The 23,818-nt window shown below is 42.5% G+C and overlaps 1 pseudogene; it reads right to left on the reverse strand.

The window, feature by feature from the left end:
* Nucleotides 1–4,637: 4,637 nt before the first annotated feature.
* The window catches only part of LOC118206544, a 72,902-nt pseudogene continuing 53,721 nt past the window's right edge, over nucleotides 4,638–23,818 (reverse strand).

Genomic DNA, 23,818 nt, shown 5'->3' on the forward strand with positions numbered 1-23,818 from the left:
ATAGCTCAGGAGGTAAGACCGATTGTCTGGCAATCGGAGGGTTGCCGGTTCAAACCCTGCCCTGGGCGTGTCGAAGTGTCCTTGAGCAAGACACCTAACCCCTAACCCCTAACCCCTAACTGCTCTGGCGAATGAGAGGCATCAATTGTAAAGCGCTTTGGATAAAAGCGCTATATAAATGCAGTCCATTTACCATTACCATTTACCTACAGCAGGGCTTGTGTTGGGCCACAGGCAGGTGGAGGCAATCAGGCAATTAGGTAACTAACTCCACCTGCACTACCCAGGCAATCAGAGGCAGGGAATGTAGCAAGTCAGTATAAATGTAACAGGTTTTGTATTTTTCTCAGTTACTCAGAAAATAGTTAGCCTAGCACAATGAAATTTTACTTCAAACAGCTTTGACATGTCAGTAGTCATTACCTGTTTCAGTTACGTTCATACATTAATCGAGTCAGATAAAACTGAAACCGAGTACAAGCAGTCAATGTTGCATTCATTACCGGCATTTAGCAGACGCTCTTATCCAGAGTGACTTACACAACTTTTTACATTGTATCCATTTATACAGCTGGATATGTACTGAAGCAATGCAGGTTAAGTACCTTGCTCAAGGGTACAATGGCAGTGTCCTACCCAGGAATTGAACCTATGACCTTTCAGTTACAAACCCCGTTCCTTACCCACTGTGCTACACTGCCGCCTTATTATGCCGCATTCATAGAACCTAGTCCTTATAATTGTAACAGAGGGGCGGAATAATTGAAACAGTCAATGAAAACGCCCTATAATGCAGGTATGGGTGTTTTTTCTGCGCATGCTGTTGTAAATCAAGCTAACATATTTCCAATGGTAACGCAAGACCAGTTACTTCATCAGATTATGAAGCATGGAGTGTTATTCATGAAAAAGACTGGGCAAATATTGACGCGCAAGCAGATTAGTAATTTAAGGTGTAGTGAGTTATGGTAGCATCCAAGTCGATAAGTAAATCTGGTTTTGTTTGTTTCTTATCATACAAGTAAGTTATTTTAAAGCAAATCGCCTACTATACAGACCAATCTAGTGTGTGATTATTATAAATTTATGTGACCAGGTAGCGTTTTCTTTTTCATTAACCACTTCGAGCATCCAGAAGATTAGCTGAACACATTTAACATTAAACAATAAACTAATTTAAAATGTTAAGCACATTGATGAGTACAATTCATTTCTTTAACAAATATTAAACACCATTTTAAATGCCTAAGGTCTCCCCAAAAGGACACTACACGTACATGGTTTTCAGTACCATTTAGTGTCTCTAATCTCCAAATCCACCAACCTCTCTCGATTTCTGTTTAGAGAGAATTCTGTAAACACATACAAAATGCTTTCTAAACAGACTTGCAGAAAGCATATTTGTTATAGCAACTCAGAGGTGGCAATTGTTGCAGCTGTTACAGTTATGCAGACAGGGACGTCGTGTTTTAGTCACCTAGCATCTAATTACTGCTAGAATACACGCTGAAAACCATACTAGCTTTTCAAGGACAAATAATTAGTGAAAATTATTTATGATTTGATTTATTTAAAATAAAAAGAATTCCTTTTATTACTTCCAGAACTAAACAGTTTACCTTGCTCAAAAACAGTTCTTTTAATTTGTTTTTGAAATATTTCCCACTAAAGTTGTTGAATTACACCATACTTTTGGCACACGGGAGAAGACTGAATTGCGCATATAGAAACCTGAAATGGCTACTGATACAGCTGTGTAAAAACATAGTTTGTGTTACATTTATGATGCCTTGCATTTATACCGACTCTCCCCTATTCTGTGTTCCATATTGCCTAAATAGTTTTTTAATCTGAGCTTGCATGGAATACACTATTATAGTACTATTTCTATAAAGAAAACAAACTCGCTAAATGTTTACGAATAATAGCGCTATTCTTAGACATTGCTACCATATAAGCCTACAGTGTTTCCCAAACTTTATCTTGCGTTCAAAATAAGTAGCCTATCCACATGTTTTTATTTTACCAGAGATCGCTCATTTTCTCCAAGATATTTTATAGCAAATATACACTCTTAATTATGTGAAATTAGAAGGTCCTCAAATTAGAAAAGTACCTAATTAAGAAAAACTAACAGCTTGTTAAAATGAAAGGATTGCGACTGATTTGAATGAAAAGGGGGGCCCCAGGACAGAGTTTGGTAAGTTTGGGAAGCCCTGGGCTAGGGCAAGGTTTAATTTCGATTGTCAGCAATCTTGAAATTTCTGTACAATAAAGTTTTGTTCGCCATGTACAATGAAGTATGTTATGCCTCAATGGAGTGTGTCCAAGTTGGCTCATAATCAAATAAAACGGTTTCTTAAAAGATTTTAAGATGCTTCTGTAAACTACCTCACAACGCTCCAGTTTGACCCTGTGGTTTCTTTTTGATGTCTTCCAGCCTTCTTTACCTGGAATTCATATCCACTTTAGAGTTGTGGTGAAGCACGGACAAACTTCAATCAATCAATCAATTTTTATTTGTATAGCGCTTTTAAAATAAAAATTTTATAAAATTTCAAATTTTTTTTTTTTTTTTACAAAGCAGCGTTACAGAGAACCGGCCCCCAAAGAGTAAGCCTAGGGCAACAGTGGCTAGGAAAAACTCCCTGATTGATAGCAGGAAGAAACCTTGAGCAGAACCGGACTCAGAGGGAGAACCCATCTGCCGTGGGCAGGCACCGGTTTGTTATGGAAAATCAACAGTGGCAGGAGGCGGGGGTGCCCAGCTGGTCTAGCTGAAGGCTGAAGCTGGGGGGGGGGGGGGGGGGGGGGGGGTGTTCAGCAAAAAAACTTGGAGGAAAGCAAAAAAAACGCTCGTTTTCTGATTTTTAATCTTTTCACAAAGATAAGCGAACATCAGAGAAGAAAGTACAAATAACACAACTTTCATTTTTTCAACAAACTCCTCCATTTGCAAGTGATGGATCAAAACAGTAGAGGGCACTGTCCTGTTTTTTTAAATGTACTGTATCCTTTTAAAATCATGTACACAAATGATGTAGGCTACAACATTCCATAGGATGAAGGTAGACTATAAATGGCAATTGGGAATAAAAGCAAATGATAAAATTACATTTGTACAAAAATATATATTTTTGCTTTAGTGTTTTTTTTTCTTCTCAATGTTCTGCCAGAACTACAATCCTGACTATCATAACTTTCAATGAATCAGCTGAAGGACAAAGGAAACCGAGATAATATTTTGTGCTGCAGATAGCAAGAACCTGCACACAAGTGCTTCTCTAGGCACCAGGACCCACAGCTGGCCAATCTTGTTAAAGCTCGAAGAAGACCATTACAAACTTCTATAGTACAAACGTCTAGTAACGCCTATATTTCTGAAGATTTGTTTGCCAGAAGCTCCTGAATTGCAGTTTCTCGAGGGGCGAAGCTCCAGGGGGGACGCCTGCTTGCTGTCTGTATTTCAATTTAAGTCTTTATTTCAATATTTAAATGGTGAGAATATTCACTATATTTCCCAGAGATAAAGCCTACAACGAAAGCCTCAAAAACATTACAGAACAGAATATGTTTGGCACTGAGCTGCACAGTAGTGGATTGTTCTGACCTGGACAAGCCATATTTCATTCTCATCCTCTTCACTGAAAATGGAATATACAAGATAAATTGAACAAGCACGTATTTATATATACATGCACACTTGTTGATAAAATAGCTTTATACTGTATAGAAAGCATTTATTTCAGTCATCAATCACCACTGAATTTGTTTGGCTTTCCCATTCAGTGTGCTGTGTATGGCTTATTATTTACTTGCAACCATTTTATGGAAATATACTTTTTAATTTTGTTGATGTTATATGTCCATGCTACTCATAACAAATCTCTCTACAGAAGGTAAGGGGGCAAATCAAATTAGCCAGACTGCAGATAAGATATTTTGAACACGGTCATATTCAGTAAAATCTTAAAACAGGCAAACTAATCTGACAGGCTGAATAAGGCCTTATTTATCTGGAATTGTCTTTTTTTTACAGTATTAGTTAAATATTCCAATGTAGAGTGGATCAAAGAGAGGAATAGCTTTAGATCAACAGTATTCTGGCTTTGGGAATAGGTTTATCCATGATGCCAAACTAAACTCAAGCAGTAATCTTGTAAATTCCGATTTCTTTTATTCACAGCTTTACAAGATTTTATGGTGTAATTGTTCTTTTTACTATGGATATGTACAGACAGGTGACCAATTAAAGGAAAAACTGAATAAATGAGTTGCAAAACATAACAAATGCAAATGCTTCCATTCAAGTGTACTACATGAGTCCGTTCAGCAATTAACATCCTATCATGCTCTGTGGCCTGTATAAAAATGCTGAGCAGGCCCAGCTGACCTCGATTTGGATCAAGATGGCAAGAGGAAAAGATCTAAGTCACTTTGGAAGTGGGTTCATTATTGGAAGGCAGGAGCTTTTACATTACATTACATTACAGGCATTTAGCAGACGCTCTTATCCAGAGCGACTTACACAAGTTTTTTTTACATAGCATTTTTTAATATTACATCCATTTATACAGCTGGATATATACTGAAGCAATTTCGGTTAAGTACCTTGCTCAAGGGTACAACGGCAGTGTCCTACCCGGGAATCGAACCTGCGACCTTTCGGTTACAAGTCCAGTTCCTTACCCACTGTGCTACACTCCGTCCTACAGTCACAAATACTGCTCAACTGGCTTGTGCTTCAATAGGAACAGTGACTAAAGTGACATCTGCATTTAGATCAATTGGAAAGACAGTAAATAGGGTCGGAAATTGTGGTCGAAAGCGCGCATTCAGTGATCATGATGTTTGTGCATTAGTGCAATATATAAGGAAAAACAGAAGAGCAACTCTTCCTCAGGTGGCTGAAAATATCAATGCAGGATGAGATCAGACTGTGTCAGCAAGAACAGTCTGTTGCCAACTACATAGAGTGGTATAATATAGGGTTGCAGTGCATAAACCCCTCATTACAAAGATGAATGCACATTTGAGTTAAGTGCTACAAAAACCATAGGCACTGGTCTACAGAGATGTGGAAAAAAGTGAAATGGTCAGATGAGTCATCCTTCACCATATCCTTGACAAGTGGGCGAATGCATGTGTGGCACTAGGAGAATGATACAGGCATGAATGCTTGACCCCTACGCTGAGGGGGTCCGGTTGCTCAAATGCATTTTCCTGGCATGCTTTGGGTCCACTTGTCCCCTTTGAGGGAAAGGTCACTGCAAATCAATACAAAGCTATTCTGAGTGATCACCTTCATCTTATGATGGAACATTTCTATCCTGATGGGAATGGTCTCTTCCAGGTTGAATGCCCCCATCTGCAGGGCATGAGGGGTCACTGAATGGTTTGTTAAGTATGAAAATGATGTAAACACCCATGGGAGATTCTGGACTGACACTTTCCACCACCATCATCAAAACACCACATGAGGGAATATCTTTTGGAAGAATGGTGTTCCATCCTTCCAGTAGAGTTCAAGAAACTTGCAGAATCCATGCCAACGTGCATTGAAGCTGTCCTGGTGGCTCGTGGTGACCCAACACCTTACTAAGACACTTGCTGGTTTTTCCTTTAATTTGTCACCCGTCTGTATATCTATTACTAATGGATATGTAAACATATGATAAGGCTCAAATGATTTACTAAATTCACAGGTTGCATATAAAAAAATCATGAACTTTGTTAAAGCTTCCATTTCAGAAGCCCATTTGACTTTCAACTTGAGGTAAAAGAACAGTTTCATTGATTAGTGCATCATATCATAATATAGTATCTCTGACTGAGAAACCGTTTGCAGTGTCATTAAAGTTATGTATGTGTATAATGTACTATTGAAGTTGTATTGTTGAATGCATCCCACTGGAGGGCAGTGTAAGCGCTCTCATGTCCTGCTGCTTCCCTGAGACCAGCTAGGCGTGCTGTAGTGTCCCTTAGTCTCGCTGCATATCCTCACAGCTCCTCCCAATAAATATTACGCCATGGATGATCTTTGGGAACGCGAGATGCATAGTTTTGTAGCAGCAGCAACCTGAAAGCAAAATCATCCAGAGAGGAATTGTGTGTGTGCTTGTGAGTGTGTAAGTATGCCTGACTACTTAGATTTGTATGAATGTGGGTTTACTGTTTTTTTAAGAATAATTTTTTTTCTGAAATGACACTGAGCTTTGTCCAGAGAATAGCTTGTAGGTTTACCCCAACTAACTTCCTGTCCATCTCCTTCATTAAGTGAAATTCTCACCGAGGGACTGGAATCGCAATCCATTGTAACATGGTAAAGCCCACGCCTACTCACATCTCTGCTAGGTGAGAGTTAAGTATCATGGCCCAGATATTTCTGTTTCAGGAGCAGTGAGTCTGCTGATGGCCCTCTCTCCCTCCAACTACCCTGAGGGATATCTCTAACCACACATCTGTGCTTCTGACACTGAAATCATTTTAATCTATATTGCATACTTAAATATGCAACATCTTATAAATTACATATACAGGGACATAATCAGGTATAAATAATGCAGAGCCTTCCTGCTTGAATGAGTGTAATGAATTCCATAGTGAGAGGGATACAGAGGCCAAAGTTCAGGGGCCGGGAGCAACTGAGGTATTGGGGTGCTTGTTGTCCCCTTGACCCCACCCAAACCTAAGCACTGTTGAGGGGTGGGGTCAGGCAGGGCAAGTTTCATGATACTGTATACCTGGAACCATAAAAGGTGTGCTGACTGAGCTCTGTGAACCTCTAACACCCCACATGAGATCTGACCTACCAGTCAGAGAGAGAGAGTGAGTGAGAAAGAGAGGCTCTCTGCATAAAATGTAATTATCACATAATATATTATGATGAACTGCATGTTTGCAAACATGTCTGTGTAGTTAATCTTTCCCATTCAGAATCTTCAAAAGTGTCTTGATGGAATCCAACTGCTTCTTTCACTAAATACATATTTATATAGACACACATGTACACAGACATACGTTCGCATACATGCACACACACGCACACACATACGCACACTATGTAAAACAAGCCCAGAGAAACATTTGAGGAAATGATGATGGCAGTCCAGCTTTGATTGTAACAGTCAGTGTGATGTCATCAGACAGTCTGTCTATCAGGAGGGGCAATGTCTCTTGCTTGGGGGAAGAGCCTCAAGTTAGGCTGCACCTCATGTATTAGGTCATTTTGTGTGGTGCTTCCAGCATTTCCATGAGGAAGGTGTCAATGGGTGTGTCTCCTATCAGCTTTAAGAAGAACAGGTGCTCCAAGCACTTCAAACCAATGGACCGTAGAGCTGGTAACCGTAGCAACAGTTTGGCAAATCTGTTCCCAAGGTTTCACAAGGAAGAAAAAAAGAGAACCCTGAGATGACTTCTGAACTGTGGTGACCTCTGACCCTTAACTCAACTATAAATTTAAAAAATGTAATTAAACCAGAAACAGACTGACCTAAAAGAGTTTCATTATTAACAAAAACAGAACAGGAAAAAACAGACACTATAGAGAAAAATACTTGTAGACTCCCTCTCTAGTCTGCAGGGAGTCTCTAGACACAGAGATGATCTACAGAGATAGATGGCAGACATAGAGACTCTCTAAACAGACTCTGTATGACAGAGACACTCAGCTGAGTGACATAAATATGGTACAGAGACTGAGATACACTACGGAAATAGAGAAACTCACCTGCCAGGCTGCTGGGGGTATTTATGTTTGCAGTAGGCTTCTAGTGAAGCATATACCCGTTCCCTCAGCGCTTCCACACCACTGGGGTTTGACAAACCTTTCGAGTCTGCAGAGAGAGCATTGGAAGACAGTCAGCTTACACTATTGCAGTGTACCAGCTTATACACAGTATAATATAAAATGTTACTTGCATATGAGAGTACTGATTGCAGCACTTATTTAAAACATTACCCAAATAGCTTACACAAACTGCATGACCCTACAGCAGGGTTCAGGTGTGTATTTGCAGGTGTGTGTGTGTGTGTGTGTGAAAGAGAGAGAGAGTGACAGAGACGACATCAAGCTGCCCCTGGATATGAACGGGGTGATGAAGCTCCCTGCCCAGCCCTCCAGCAGCCCCCTCTCCCTCACTAAACACATCTGTGCCATCTGCTGGGACCGCTCATCAACTGTGCCCAAAACTCCACCCTAACTATTCCCCACCAGTGCTGCCTGTAGGGTGTGTGTATGCATGTGTGTATGTGCCCATGCCTGCAAATAAGCATTGTTTTGTGTGTTTTGGTAATACTTGTTCAGTCTGTGTGTCTAAGTCAGCACTTTTTTTGTGTGTGTAGGTGTGAACGTGCATGTAAAAAACACTACATGTGTGTGTCTAGTTAATCATTGTATTGTGTGTCTAAGTTAACAGTTTTATAAGTGTGTAGGCATGAATGAGCATGTAAACACTGTTTTCTGTGGGTCTAGGCAATCATTTTCTGTGCATTTATGTTAACACTTTAGTGAGAGTGAGTAGGTAGGTGCAAATGCTCATTTAAACACTGTTGTGTGTGTGTATACAGGTAAACAATACAGGGTGTACAGTTGTAAGTACACTTGGTCAGTCTGTGGCGTCCAAATGGAAATGACTTTCTTTAAGAACATGCAGCGCATCTGACGCGCATCTGATGACATCCTCAGTGCGCGCCGCATTCAAGATCCTTATCACACTCCACGGGTCCCCCCTCCCCCAACAAGGTATAAAAGTTAGGGACAGTAATCACTGTCTCTTTTCGCCCTCTCTCTTCCTGCACCCTCTCCCTCTTTGTGCACTACCTCTTCCTGCACCTTCACCCATTGTCCCTTTTGTGCCCACATACTGTGGAACTCCTATGGGCCTAACTCGAGTTCTCACAACTCTGTAGAACTCCAATTCAAAGGGCTTGCAGAACACCTAAGATTGCGGCAGTCACCAATTTATCTAACGCCCAGATAAAGTCACTGTACGCAGCAACCGGGCTCTGCCGATTTAGCTCGCCTGTGGCATCTAAGCCTGATCCATCTCGTGTGGAAACCAGTGCACGCCTGATGCTGCGCGACTAACCACGATGAGCTCCAGGAAGAACCTTGCTGACGACTGACCGGGGGGGAAAACCGCATCGCCATTGCTACGGAACCAGGACTCGGCTTGTGCGCCTCACATCTGGAGACCTCCACAATTTCACAACGCCAAGACTGTTCTCTCCAGGACCCCACAGCGACCACTGGAGGCAGCTACCTGCGTGAATGGATGGACATTAAGACTGAGCAAACTTTCCAGGCAATAGTTTAGCTTAGATTGCATTGAGTTTAATGTGACATTATGTGTTTCCGTTTTGTCTTTTATAGTAATTTGCACTGGCAATGTAATCTTAGGAAGGCAATCGTGTGCATGGTCTTTCTCTCTCTTTCTCCCCGACTAACTTTACAACCCTAACGACACCACACTCGTATATAACTAGCTTGGTTGCATGTATTGCTTAACAGCTGAAGTTACCCTTCACTCTCCGACACTACCGGGAGCAATACTCCTTCGTAGCTGAGCTAAGTTATTCAGCCACGTCGGTTACACTGTACCCCACACATACGCGACCATCCGCCGTTTACCCTTCCGCCTTTTGTCCACAGACAAAGGGACACGTGCGAATACGCAACCGCATACGCACCCCAACCTACCCGTATTTAGCAGTTTCCCCATTCAGATTAGTTTGTGTATGTTCTGTTTGTACGTTTGTTTGATAAATCATTGTATTAAATCCGTGTCTGTTTTGATGTTGCTGGAACGTGAGAATCTGAGTCAAAATAGCCTATCCAGAACTATATCCTTCAGGTTATTGTAAATCTTTGATTTAATTATTGTGTTACGAATGGAAATACCCTTCAGTGTTGCAATAACAAAGAGGGTGGAACGGTTCGTAACATTAAACCACCACAACCAATCTACACATCTAACGCAACCAACGCGCAGATGTTTAAAGAGAGAAAATGATTATTTATTATATACAACTTAATGATTTCCTATAAACTAAAAGTGTCAACCTAGCTAAAATGTCCGTGACACAAAGGCTATTTAATTGAGCCTCACCGGGTAGCCAGTACAGCGGTCCAAGTCCTCCGTGAGGCCGGTCCTCTCCACCAGATCCAATCGCAGGGATTACGTGATGTTAGCGTCCTCTGCTGGTCAAGTACTGTACTGCCGGATACAGCGCGACTAATCTAATCCTGGGCTACTATTAAAAACTGTTAAGGTTGGAATAGAACTCTCGGAGCAGAGCGAAGTCAAGCGTGGCTTCCAGTAGCAGACGAAAAGATGGCTCTCCTGTGATGACGGCGTCCAGCTGTTATATAGACCTGCATCTTCTTCTAACCGTTGCTCCGCAACGGTCGCCAGCATCCTTAGCTACGGCCGCATCTGGTCCGGTCTCCGAGCGACAACACCGGCTTCCTCGTCACCGCGCATCCTCCTAGTCAGGTCACCCGGCAACAGGATACATGTTTATCACCACCTGTATAGGGGAACACAAACAACCAGCAATACCCAGCCAAAAACACAGAAAAGTAACATCCCTTAATAATAATAATGTTCTAAATAATACACAGGGATGTAACATATTGGATCCTTAATATTTGCAATTTTGATTATTAATTGAAGTTCCAGATTTACAGTCGAATAGTCTAGATAACTGTCATTTTATGAGACTGATTTTTAATTGTGCGGTTATACCGCTTTGCCTACGTAAGTGGTGCCCAATGTGAGAATATAGAAATATAATCCCAACATAAGTGGTGCCCCGTGTAAGGCTTTATTTTCATTTCCCTGACACAGTTGTGAAGGCTGCAAGGGCTTCTTTAAGAGGACCATGAGGAAGGACCTGAGCTACACCTGCAGGGACAATAAGGTCTATCTGATTGACAAGCGCCAAAGAAACGGCTTTCAGTACTGCCGCTACCAGAAGTGTCTAGCCATGGGGATGAAGAGACTAAGAACACACCCACTTCACGAACAAAACCTCACTCTCGAGATGTGTTCATATGTGCATGCCATTCAAGTATATTGCAATCAAGCTTAGTGTAAATTCTTAGAATAAAATCTGCATTTAAGTTGTACCCTGTCCAGTGCACTATTGTATGATATTGCTATAGTTAAGAAGCAGTGGCAGCTGTTTTAGAACCCCACTATATGTGTTTTTTATTATGTTCTTATAGATTCTAATGAGCTTCATTAGCTGTGCTGAGTTTGTACAATCTCTGTGTGTCAGTATAGGCAGAGAGATAGACAGAGAGAAAGGGGGGTATGGAAGACAACAGGCATGCTCCTGGCTTGGTGATCATGAGACCCCAGATCCCAACCCCACAGCCAGTTAAGTAATTAGTCTCTACAAAGTGGAGGGATGCTAAATTAATAAACTTAATCTTAGTTTGATGTTTAGCAAAACTGAACAGAATCAGTGGTTTTTCATTTTTTGCATTATCTTGATAACTCGAGAAATTTGATAAGTTCAACAATTTTCTTGTAAGCACAGAAATCTTCAATCTTTAAAGTAATTAAAAACTAACAAAAGTTTAGTCAGGTTAAAGGCCAGCAATGTGAAGGTTGTAGCATGTTTGATAATGCAAGTGAAAACCAGTTACATGGTGGTTGTGTAAGCATGCAGTGAGCAGTCAGTAGTATTTGTGTTAACAAACAGTGTGGGGCACAAACTGTTGATAAAGTCATATGCATGCAGATTGAAAGGGCATAAATACGCATGTTGTGGGCATGTTGAAAGATGTTTGGACTGAGGGTAACACCAAAGCAATAGTAGAACCAAAAATAGTGACCATGACCAGTATTGCTAACCACAGTGGTTCAGCAGGAGTGGTAGTGACCAGAATAAGTGATCCAGAATGGGGGAGGACAATCCCAGCAGTAAGTATGGATAACAGTACTGGCGACCCTGGGGTTAGTCCTGTTGCTGCTATAAGCTGGAAAAATAAAAACCTGAGCGAACAGGTATAAATGAAAGGTGATTTTCCCATGGACACATAAGCATGTTTCTTTGCACACAGTTACGCTTGGATGAAGCAACATGCCAGGATTTGTACAGGAGCCAGAGGGGCCCTTAAAGACCAATATTAACACATCAATCCCCTCTCAGTTCCAGCTGAGACAAGACAGGGAGGGTGGCTCTTATCTTCACACCATACTGTCCTCATATGCACAGCGCTAATGTTTCCTGAGAGGGCAAAGAGGGGTTAGCTCATCAGCCTTCAAACTTTTGAATGAAACTCTTAGTTTGGAAAGTAGGACACTGAAATCAATTTCTCACCAAGGCAGTATCCCAACATGCAGAACAGAGTGGTCTTCTAATAATGTCCCTGATATAACAGCCATGGCTGGAGCTGTGCTACACTGGCTGTTGTTTCTACAGCACTGGCCAGGCTGGAGCATTCCAATTCTGGCCTTTTTTTATTCTGAAATCTGGTCTGACTGGACCTCTCCAGCACTGGCCTGTTCCACAGACACAGACCTAGTTGGACTTCTCTAACTCTGGCCTGTTTCTCAAAGACTGGCCTGATCAGACTTCTCCAAAGAGAGCCTTTGTTTCTCAAATGCTGGCTTATCTTGCTCATACTCTGTGCTGTTCTTGAAAGTAACATGTACATGAACATGTAAAATTAAAGTTACTTACACTAAGGAATGTGGACCTACTTCTTTTTTGGCTGGCCCGCAACAATGGGGCCAGCCCTACAAACGTGAATGTCTGTGACTGAGTGATCTGACTGAGTGATGAAGTTACACCATCACGTGTGTTAGGTCCAGCCGGATCACGTGTGTTAGGTCCAGCCATATACTAGATTTTACGGGAGGGTCGGGGAAGCAATGGAAGACAGTGCCAGAGTGCATGCTACTAAAAGTTTGTTAGTAAAAGCTTTTTGAGAGGATGAATAATTACTTTTCTTTGGCATGAAGACAATATCGGGTGAGTTTGTTTAGCCTTTGAATCTGTCATTATGCTGAGAAATAACAAAACCATTTTTATTGATAGTATTTGAGTTTCTCTGCAAACGCGTGAAAACACGCTGGTATAATAAAACAATGATGGTAAATATACAGGCCTATATATAGTCCGCTTTGTTCCGTTGCTACCATAACATAACAAACTTTCTTGTGTCTACAGTTGCAGTTTCTCGCTGCAATTACTAATATTGAATATAAACAAAAGACGCAATTTATGCTGTAGTCTGCCAATGTCTAAATAAATAATACGGTACTTTGCGCGCAGCATGCAAGTAGCAGGGATGGCGAGTTGATATTTCGTTTTTTTGCTAATAAAAGTTTGTTAGTAAAAGCTTTTTGAGAGGATGTATAATTACTTTTGTTTGGCATGGATCCATTTGAAGACAATATCGGGTGAGTTTGTTTAGTCTATGAATCCGTCATTATGCTAAGAAATAGCTAAACAATTTTTATTGATAGTATTTGAGTTTCTCTGCAAACACGCGAAAACACGCTGGTATAATAAAGCAATGACTGTAAATATATACAGTATATATACACTCACCGGCCACTACATTAGGTACACCGGTTCAGCTGCTCGTCAACGCAAATATCTAATCAGCCAATCATGTGGCAGCAACCCAATGCATTTAGGTATGTAGACATGGTCAAGACAATCTGCTGAAGTTCAAACCAAGCATCAGAATGAGGAAGAAAGGTGATTTAAGTTACTTTGAATGTGGCATGGTTGTTGGTGCCAGATGGGCTGGTTTGAGTATAAACTGCTGGGATTTTCACGCACAATCATCTCTAGCGTTTACAGAGAATGGTCCGAAAAAGAGAAAATATCCAGTGAGCGGCAGTTCTCTGGGCAAAAATACCTTGTTGATGGCAGAGGTCAGAGGAGAATGGCCAGACTGGTTCAAGCTGATAGAAAGGCAACTCAAATTACCACTCGTTACAACCGAGGTATGCAGAAGAGCATTTCTGAACGCACAACACGTCGAACCTCAAAAAGCTACAGCAGCAGAAGACCACACCCGGTACTAGCAAGTACCTAATGAAGTGGCCGGTGAGTGTGTGTATACATATATATATATATATATATATAATCCGCTTTGTTCCGTTGCTACCATAATATAACAAAGCCTACAGCTGAAGTTTCTCACTGCAATTACGAATATTGAATATAAACAACAGATGCAATTTATGCTGTAGTCTGCCAATGTCTAAATAAATAATACGGTACGCGCAGCACGCAGGTAGCAGGGATGACGAGTTGATATTTCATTTTTTGTTTCGTTTATTATTTGAAATATGTATTATTATTCTCTGTCTCTGAGGCGCTCTGAAATGTGCATTCTCTGCTAAGCTGAACAATGGATTGGAATATGTGTCTGATGCCTTTTTGGCTGGACCGCAACAGCGGGGCCAGCTGTACAAACACGAATGTATGTGACTGAGCGATAAAGGTACACCATTGGTCGGCTGGATGACGTGTGTTAGGTCCAGCCATTCAACAGCAGAACAATGTGCTGTGAGCAGGGTAACTTTTTTGTACCTGTGGTTAACAGAAACTCATAGACAATGATTCTGTTCTTTAGCACAGCTGTCTCTCTCTCTCTCTCTCTCTCTCTCTCTCTCTCTCTATCTCTCATTCTCTTTCACTCTCTTTCACTCTCTCTCCTTCTCAAAGTGGATGGGGAGTGTCTCAGTGAGGCAAAAGAGTACATGCCTGGGTTGAAGAGGACGATGACTCTTAGACACCCCAGCTCCGTCTTGTCCATCTGCATGTCTCTCATCTTTGACACCAGCTCCGTCAGGACTCTGCGCCGGCACAACCAAAACACAAAATCACCAAGCGCAATGTTACCAACACACACCGTCAGTAACTCATTGCTATACAATTATACAACGGCTTGGCTGAAAGCTCAAAGCTGATTGGTCCAATTGTGTGCATTCATTTTAAATAACCGGAAACTTTGGCCTTTTAACAGTTCTAAAATCAATGTGCTCCAAAATCCAATATTTGGAAGCAGTTAAACAGCAACATTATTCTTCCGATTTTGAATTATTGTTACATATATATCAGTGGCGGCTGGTGACTCAAAAAATTGGGGAGGACAGGAAGAAAACCAACCCATGGCGTCATGTTATTTTACACTAGTTGGCTACTTATCTCTACTTTCTTATGTTCAAGTTATGTTATGTTCAAATGTAGCAATAATCTAAAATCAATGCGCTACAAAATCCAGCATTCTAAAGCAGTTTAAACAGAAACATTATTCTTTCGCTTTTGAATTGTTGTTACATCCCCTTCCCATTTCAATGTCCAGTTTCACAATTGATGGCAACGTTGAATCACATTTCTAGTTACTGGCTTCATTTAGGGATTCCAGCCATCCATAGACTGTATAAAAATGGCAACCATCCCACAAAATACGGAATTGTCCCTTATTTGGACAGTAGAATAGGCATTCCGTATTTAACTCATGGCTACGGGACGCATTTTCATCCTTATCTTTGTGAAGGATTGCGTTTATAGTAACCGCTGTTTTGAATACAATTCAATAGTTAGCTAGCTAGCTAGCTAGCTGGAATAACAAGCATGCCGTGAGACCATTCCGACCTAAATCCAATAATTTTAATATCGGCTAGGTGACAAGTGATGGCGAACCTGTCATAAAGCTAGCTGGCATTCAAAACCCGTTTCAGATGGTCTTAGAAAAAAGTTATGTCTACATTGTGCGACCACAACATTTAAAAAGTAAGACAGTGCTAGGGAGATGAATTTGATTGACTTATGGTTTCATGCAGTTTTATTAAATAATGTAATGACAAAAATGACCAAAATTGGTGCTAACGGTATGGTACAAAACGAGAAGGAACTATTTTTTCTTGATAGAATCATTGTTTTCGTAGACTTAACGACCAGAGCAGAGGTTTTTGCTTAACAACGGTGCAGATGGAACTACCAACCAGAGTTTTGCTTGACAACGGTAAAATAATATGCCCAAATGCGGAAGAATATCACTTTCAGCTGATTAAATCGATAAAAATCAATAAATATAAAAGTAACTGTTACGACCCTTCTAGGGGTTAAGGGTGCAATATTTAAAATGATGTTTGGCACCAGGAGATGTAACAAAATATATAAGCTTTCTTGTGAGAACAATGAGAGACACACAAGGCGGACTACGGTGAAAGGGATTTTACTGTGTGTGGGGGGGCTATTTACAAGTATTTACAGACATTTCCAAACATAAAGCACGCCAAGACACACAACCGAGACCAGTAAAAAAAAAAGGGAGTGGTGCCGAAAATAACAAACACAATACCCTAACTACGAATTTGTAATATAACTAACCAATTAACAATACAGAAAACAAAACTTGTCTAACTAATCTAACTGCGACCAGCAGTCATAAATACAGGGGGCGACACCACCACTAAACTAATGTGCTTAGACAGAGCCCTTACCCTACGTGTCAACACGTGTATAGGGGCCCCCAGAACTTACCTAACACTGGTCTCTGAAGTGAACCAGGGAGGACGAAATTTTAGACAACACAACTCTCTCCAATAACACACAACCTACCATTTGCCCAAACACACAACACAAATGAGGAAACGGAAGGCTCCTGCAGGAACGAAATGGGGATATTTTAAATTGAGAGCTGAGGCATGATTGGAGGAGACATGATTGCAGGAGGGAGTTGATTGGCGGATGGGGGGGATGAGCGGGAGAATTCTGATGATTGACAGCGGGGATGACCAATGGGAATAATGAAGGGCGGCACACGGACTCCTGCGGAAATGACAGCAACCGAGAGAGAGCAGAACGAAAGAGGGGAGAAAAACGCACGCCCGCATCTCACACGCGAACGTAACACTCCCCCACACAAGAACAAACTAGTTAAAGTTTGTTCAATACATGATGACGGGAATACAATACAACAGTATACATATCCCAAATCTAGTATCATGCACACACTAAACACGAGATAGCGCATCTGCTACCACATTGTCCTTCCCCTTCTTATGTTTAATCACAATGTTGTAATTCTGTACAATCAGAGACCAACGCATGAGGCGCTGGTTCTGGTTGTACATCCTATACAAAAAGACCAATGGGTTGTGATCCGTGTAGACGTCAATGGGCACAGAACTAGAGCCAAGGTAGACTTCGAAAAACTGCAATGCTAATAGCAGCGCAAGCGCCTCCTTCTCAATGGTGGAATATCGTATCTGGTGCTTATCAAACTTCCGGGAGAAAAAACAGACAGGGTGATCAACTCCTTCCGCACCTTCCTGCAGAAGCACGGCACCAGCTCCCAGGGCACTCGCATCAACCTCTAACTGAAACGGTAGTGCGAAGTCTGGGGCAGCGAGCACAGGGGCACTACATAACAACACCTTAACACTTTCAAAGGTGTGCTGACAATCTGGGGTCCATTCAAAATGTTTAGTCACACTGAGGGCACTAGTCAAAGGGGCGACAACCACAGAGAAGTTTCTACAAAAACTTCTATAATAACCTGCCATTCCGAGAAAACGGCGTAGTTCACGCATTGTGGTGGGCGCAGGAAACTCAGCGATGGCAGCAACCTTCGCTTCAACTGGACGGACCTGACCTCAACCCACCTGTTTCCCCAGGTAGGTTACGGTCGCTTTACCAAATTCGCACTTGGCCAGGTTCAGAGTGAGCGTTGCTTTGCCCAACCTGTCGAACACTATTCGCAATACTTGAATGTGATCGGACCAACTGTCCGACTTTACAACCAAATCATCCAAATAAGCATAGCAATTAGGTACACCAGCTAGGACTGTATTCACCAACCGCTGAAAGGTGGCGGGGGCGTTGCGAAGTCCAAATGCCAAAACATTATATTGCAGAAAGTCATCTGGGGTGACGAAGGCAGAAATTTCAGAGGCACGGGGTGTCAAAGGAACCTGCCAATACCCCTTAAGTAGGTCGAGTTTTGTCACGAATTTTGCGGAACCAATGTTGTCGATGCAGTCCTCCATCCTCGGCAGAGGGTAGGAGTCTGGCACTGTAATCACATTTACCTTGCGAAAATCTGTACAGAAACGTGCTGTACCGTCGGGCTTTGGAACAAGAAGACAGGGTGAACTCCAGGGACTGGAGCTGGGCTTAGCCAATTCATTGTCTAAGAGATACTGCACTTCCTGTTTCATAGCATCCCGTTTTACAGCATTGATACGGTATGGATGTTGTCTAATGGGAACAGAGCCATTCACAACAATATCATGCTGCAAGACAGTTGTCTGAGAGGGGATGTCACCAAAAAGTGCCGGATACTCACCGATTAACTGAACGATATCACAGCACTGATTATCTAATAAATGAGCCAGATGGGAAGACAAGTTTAACAAGGACTCAGAATTTGTTAGTCTAGCGCACTGTTGAGGTGCGTTCCGAAGCACAAGACCATCTTCATCTTCTGCACAACATAGACGGGAGGTTATAAGGGCAGGACTAACAATAGAAACAGGTAATACCTCCTTCCCGTCCTCCGACAGGCGTGTCTCTCTAACATGATATGTTTTAAGCATATTAATGTGGCAAACACGAGACTGGCGCTTGTGGTCGGGTGTTCGAATTACATAGTCCGTTTCACTAAATTTCTCTTCCACAGTGTATGGACCAGAAAAGCGAGCAGACAGAGCAGATCCAAGAATAGGCAGCAACACCAGGACCTGATCTCCCGGCTTGAAAGAGCGCACTACAACCTTCTCGTCATAACGACGCTTCATAGTCCTCTGTGAGGAATAAAGCGCCTCTTTGGCAAGCAAGCAGGCATCGTGTAACCGCTCTTTAAACTGACTGACACAATCCAACACATTAGACTGGGAGGACGAGTCATCAGACATAAACTGTTCTTTTAAAACCTTCAAAGGACCTCGTACAGCATGTCCAAACACCAGTTCAGCTGGACTGAACCCTAACGATTCTTGTACCGCTTCTCTCAAAGCAAACAATGCAAAGGGCACAGCCTCATCCCAACCTGTTCCCGTCTCCAGACAGTATTTGCGGAGAGCAGACTTGAGTGTTTGGTGCCACCGTTCCAGTGCACCCTGCGACTCGGGATGATACGCACTAGAAACTCGATGCGTAATGGACAGAGAATGTAAGAACTGTTTAAAGTGCTTGGAAAGAAAATTAGTGCCTTGGAAAACCAAATATAGAGAAAAATTTGGTCAGTGCTTTAATCACCGTTTTAGCGGTAATTATACGCAGAGAAATAGCCTCAGGAAATCTGGTCGCTATACACATAATGGTAAGGAGGAATTGTTGACCAGCTTTTGCCTTCGGGAGGGGTCCCACACAATCCACAATTACGTGCTGGAAGGGCTCACCCATTACAGGAATTGGACAGAGAGGGGCCGGAGGAATAACCTGATTAGGTTTTCCAGTGATCTGACAAACATGACATGATCTACAGTGTTTCGCTACAGCATTTTTAAGTCCAGGCCAAAAAAAATGCTTTAGCACACGGTTATACGTCTTTGTAACTCCCAAATGACCAGACCATGGGTTTTCATGTGCCAAGGATAACACTTGCGGTCGGTAAGCAACGGGCACTACAATCTGATAAGTCACGCTCCACTCCATACCAGCAGCAAGAGGAGAAGACCACTTCCGGATCAACATTCCATTGTCCACAAAATAAGCTACGGTCATCTTTTTGGTCGCTTCGGGTGTGACAGCCGCGTCAAAACACTGACTCAGTGACTGATCACACTGCTGAGCTGAAACAAGATTTTCACGAGTGACAAGAGAGGGCAATTCTGACTGTGGATTAATCGATTGCCTTTCTTTCGCCTCCTCCAGCTCACTCGGTAAGGTCTCAGTTTTAAGCATCTCGCTATGTAAAACTTGAGACTCAGTTTCTGACTCATCAACATCACAAGGGGGTGCTAACACAGATTCCGGTAAATTAATATCTTCCCCCTGCTTCCGTGCTTGGGCACGAGTGAGCACACAGGCCGGAAACACCTCAGACATGGCTTGGGACATAAGACATGTGTTGGGCTGTTCTACAACCTCCGGGAGAGGACGCACTTTCCCACCAGCAATATCGTTTCCCATAATAAACGTCACACCTACGACAGGTAGAGCAGAACACACAGCAACATTAAAACATCCTGAGGCCAACTCCGTGTCAACATGCACTCTGTGTAACGGACGAGATTTATACCCCATCTCAATTCCCTGAACGAAGTTACTTCGGACACGGGCAACACATCAGCCAACATGAGCGACTGTGACGCACCAGTATCTCGGAGAAACCGCACAGATTTTTGATCAGCCGGCGCACCAGGGAGAGATATCAGACCCTTGAAAATGAACGGCTCATAGCCAGAGTCAGTTTTCTTTTCAGGGGCAATCAGGGGAGATGTCTGGGAGACTGTTCTAACAAAACCCGTGGGCTTGAGTGCTTGGGATGTTTTATTTTTGCTCTGCCATGCCCTGCAATCAGCAATACGGTGACCAGGCTTTTTACAAAAGAAGCACAATCGCTCCTCTCTTGGATTTACAAATCCGCTGCCAGTCTGGTTCATGACTGGCGATCTAGAGTGTGCCGAGCCTGTAAGCGTCTCACTCTGGGTATGGGGACTATTTGCACGGGGCCGAAAACCGCCAAAACCATGCTTATGGGTCAGTGCGTAATTGTCAGCCATCACCGCAGCATCCATGGGCTTAAGTACACCATGCTCGCTCAAATGAGTAGCGATTTGCTCCGACACAGTGTTTTTAAATTGCTCTAGGACTAACAAATCACAAAGTTCCCCGTATGAAGTGGCTTTGGAGGATTTCCTCCAGCGATCGAACTGGATTACCAAATCTCGCACGAACTCCACATGAGTCTGCTTGTCCCCTCGTCTAAATGTTCTGAATTTTTGCCGGTAGGCTTCGGGGACCAATTCATAAGCCTTCAGAATTGCATCCTTGACTTGCTCATAGGACGCCAGGGTTTCCGTATCAAGGGCGGAAAATACCTCTTGAGCCTTTCCCACTACAACACACTGGAGCAAAAGAATTTTGTCAGCCTTCGACCATTCTCGGTTTGCTGCTAGCCTTTCAAAAAGTATAAAGAAGGTATCCAAATCACGTTCATTAAATTTAGGAACCAATTTCAGATTGTGCACAGCGCTACTATGGACAGGTGAATGAGAATCCTCCCCTTCAACAGACAATACAGAGGCATCAAGTTTTCCTTCCGTAACCAAACTCAAGCGCTGATTTCGATAGGCCACCGCGTCTTTTTGTTTCTCCTCAGCTAAAGCCAATTCTCGGTCTTTGAGCTGTGCCGCATCCTTTTGTTTCACCTCAGCTAAAGCCAATTCTCGCTCTTTGAGCTTGGCATTAATTCTAGCAAGTTCAAGCTGCTTGTCATTTTCCAGCTGTATTTTCTTAAACTCCAATTCAGCGAGTCTTAATTTAAAATCAGCCTCCGTCATCTCTGTGGCCATCGTTTCCACTTTCAAAATCCCTCGCTCCACTGCGAGCTCAGTCAGATGCTGCCGAAGTTCAAAAACACTGTATCGCCCAGTACACAAATCTCTAGGCTCACCCCAATGACGAGCGAGTAGGACCAATTCCTCCCTCAAAAGAGAACGCAAGGTAGAAAAGGACGGAGGAAGCAGAAACTCATTAACGCGTGGATTCTTATGCAACTCAGTGAAGCCTTTGCTACGGCTCGAATACATTCACCTTTTCACAAATCGGGCACAAGCCAACACCAAGAATCCATAAACTAAGAGAGAGAGAGTCATGCACACTAAATCTATGACACAGTAACAAATACCGTTTCCAATATACCAATACGAAATACAAAGTATCAATACAGTTTCCGCCAACAGGCGACAGTAAAACGCCACTACACAACCAATATCTCACAAACCGGAGCCAAAACTCCCAGGGAAAAAAAAATAATATATATACACTTTCCAGTTAATAGTCACAAGGAATTACCCTCACAAGCTGCTTATATCCCAGACGAGCCCCCAATTGTTACGACCCTTCTAGGGGTTAAGGGTGCAATATTTAAAATGATGTTTGGCACCAGGAGATGTAACAAAATATATAAGCTTTCTTGTGAGAACAATGAGAGACACACAAGGCGGACTACGGTGAAAGGGATTTTACTGTGTGTGGGGGGGCTATTTACAAGTATTTACAGACATTTCCAAACATAAAGCACGCCAAGACACACAACCGAGACCAGTAAAAAAAAAGGGAGTGGTGCCGAAAATAACAAACACAATACCCTAACTACGAATTTGTAATATAACTAACCAATTAACAATACAAAAAACAAAACTTGTCTAACTAATCTAACTGCGACCAGCAGTCATAAATACAGGGGGCGACACCACCACTAAACTAATGTGCTTAGACAGAGCCCTTACTCTACGTGTCAACACGTCTCTGAAGTGAACCAGGGAGGACGAAATTTTAGACAACACAACTCTCTCCAATAACACACAACCTACCATTTGCCCAAACACACAGCACAAATGAGGAAACGGAAGGCTCCTGCAGGAACGAAATGGGGATATTTTAAATTGAGAGCTGAGGCATGATTGGAGGAGACATGATTGCAGGAGGGAGTTGATTGGCGGATGGGGGGGATGAGCGGGAGAATTCTGATGATTGACAGAGGGGATAACCAATGGGAATAACGAAGGGCGGCACACGGACTCCTGCGGAAATGACAGCAACCGAGAGAGAGCAGAACGAAAGAGGGGAGAAAAACGCACGCCCGCATCTCACACGCGAGCGTAACAGTAACTAACCGTATATAGTCATTGTTGGTAACCTATTGTAAAAGTGGAATAAATCCCTCCAGGCTGTCCCGTTATTGGAAAATAATGTAGCCTACTTCGGGCCTGGTTAAGCGACCCTACATTATTTTCCAATAACGGGACAGCCCGTCGTGGTTTATTCCTTACATATCATATTACAACACAAAGGATGAATATAAAAAAGGGGCTATGTGAATGAGAGGGAAAGACACATCTAATCACTGCGAGCTCTGGATGGGAATGAACCTCGTGTGTGCAGAATGTGTCACTAGAATGAACATTTTTGATCATAGTTATCTGTGGAGCTGGTCGTCCAGCAGTCTTGATCCTCACCTGCTGCGTAATCCAAACTGTGGAATGGCTGTGACGACAAATAATCTACAAGATGTTCTTCCCCATCCCACTCTCTGTGTCTGCGTCTATGCCTCTCTGTGACCCCCTCACTCACACATTAATTGCCTCGTTAGCAATAGCAGCACCACTCTCCTCAAAATTCATTCTTGCCATTAGCTCAGTCCTTCAGGGCTGCTACAACAAGCTAACTGTTGCGTTGGCTAACACAAGTAGCTAGCTGCTGCTCGATATAAAAGGGAAACATAAATCTGAAAAAAGGAAATTTTGACAACCTCCTCTGCCTCTATGGACCAGTCTCCTCTGGTTGAAAAGGCTTAAATAAAATGTAATTTTTTAGTGATGTGGTTTAAAAGTAGTTAGCAATTTGCATGTTATAATACAATACACTGGTAGAGAATTGAAGATGAAATTTAGAAATTATCATTGGGCCAACACAATGTCAATATTGTATTCTGGTTGTTGATTTGTTAGGGAGGACGTCCTCCCTTGGAGCATCAATTTACGTGTTTTGGCCAATAACAGATTAGTACGAAAAAAATGAAGTACATTAAATTGATATCAGAGATCCTGCCCTAAGGAGGACAGCAGGAGCCCATCCTCCTCTGCCCCCCACCACCACTTCACAC

The sequence above is a fragment of the Anguilla anguilla genome, chromosome 10, assembly GCF_013347855.1.
Source record: "Anguilla anguilla isolate fAngAng1 chromosome 10, fAngAng1.pri, whole genome shotgun sequence".
In the NCBI taxonomy this organism is placed as follows: domain Eukaryota; kingdom Metazoa; phylum Chordata; class Actinopteri; order Anguilliformes; family Anguillidae; genus Anguilla; species Anguilla anguilla.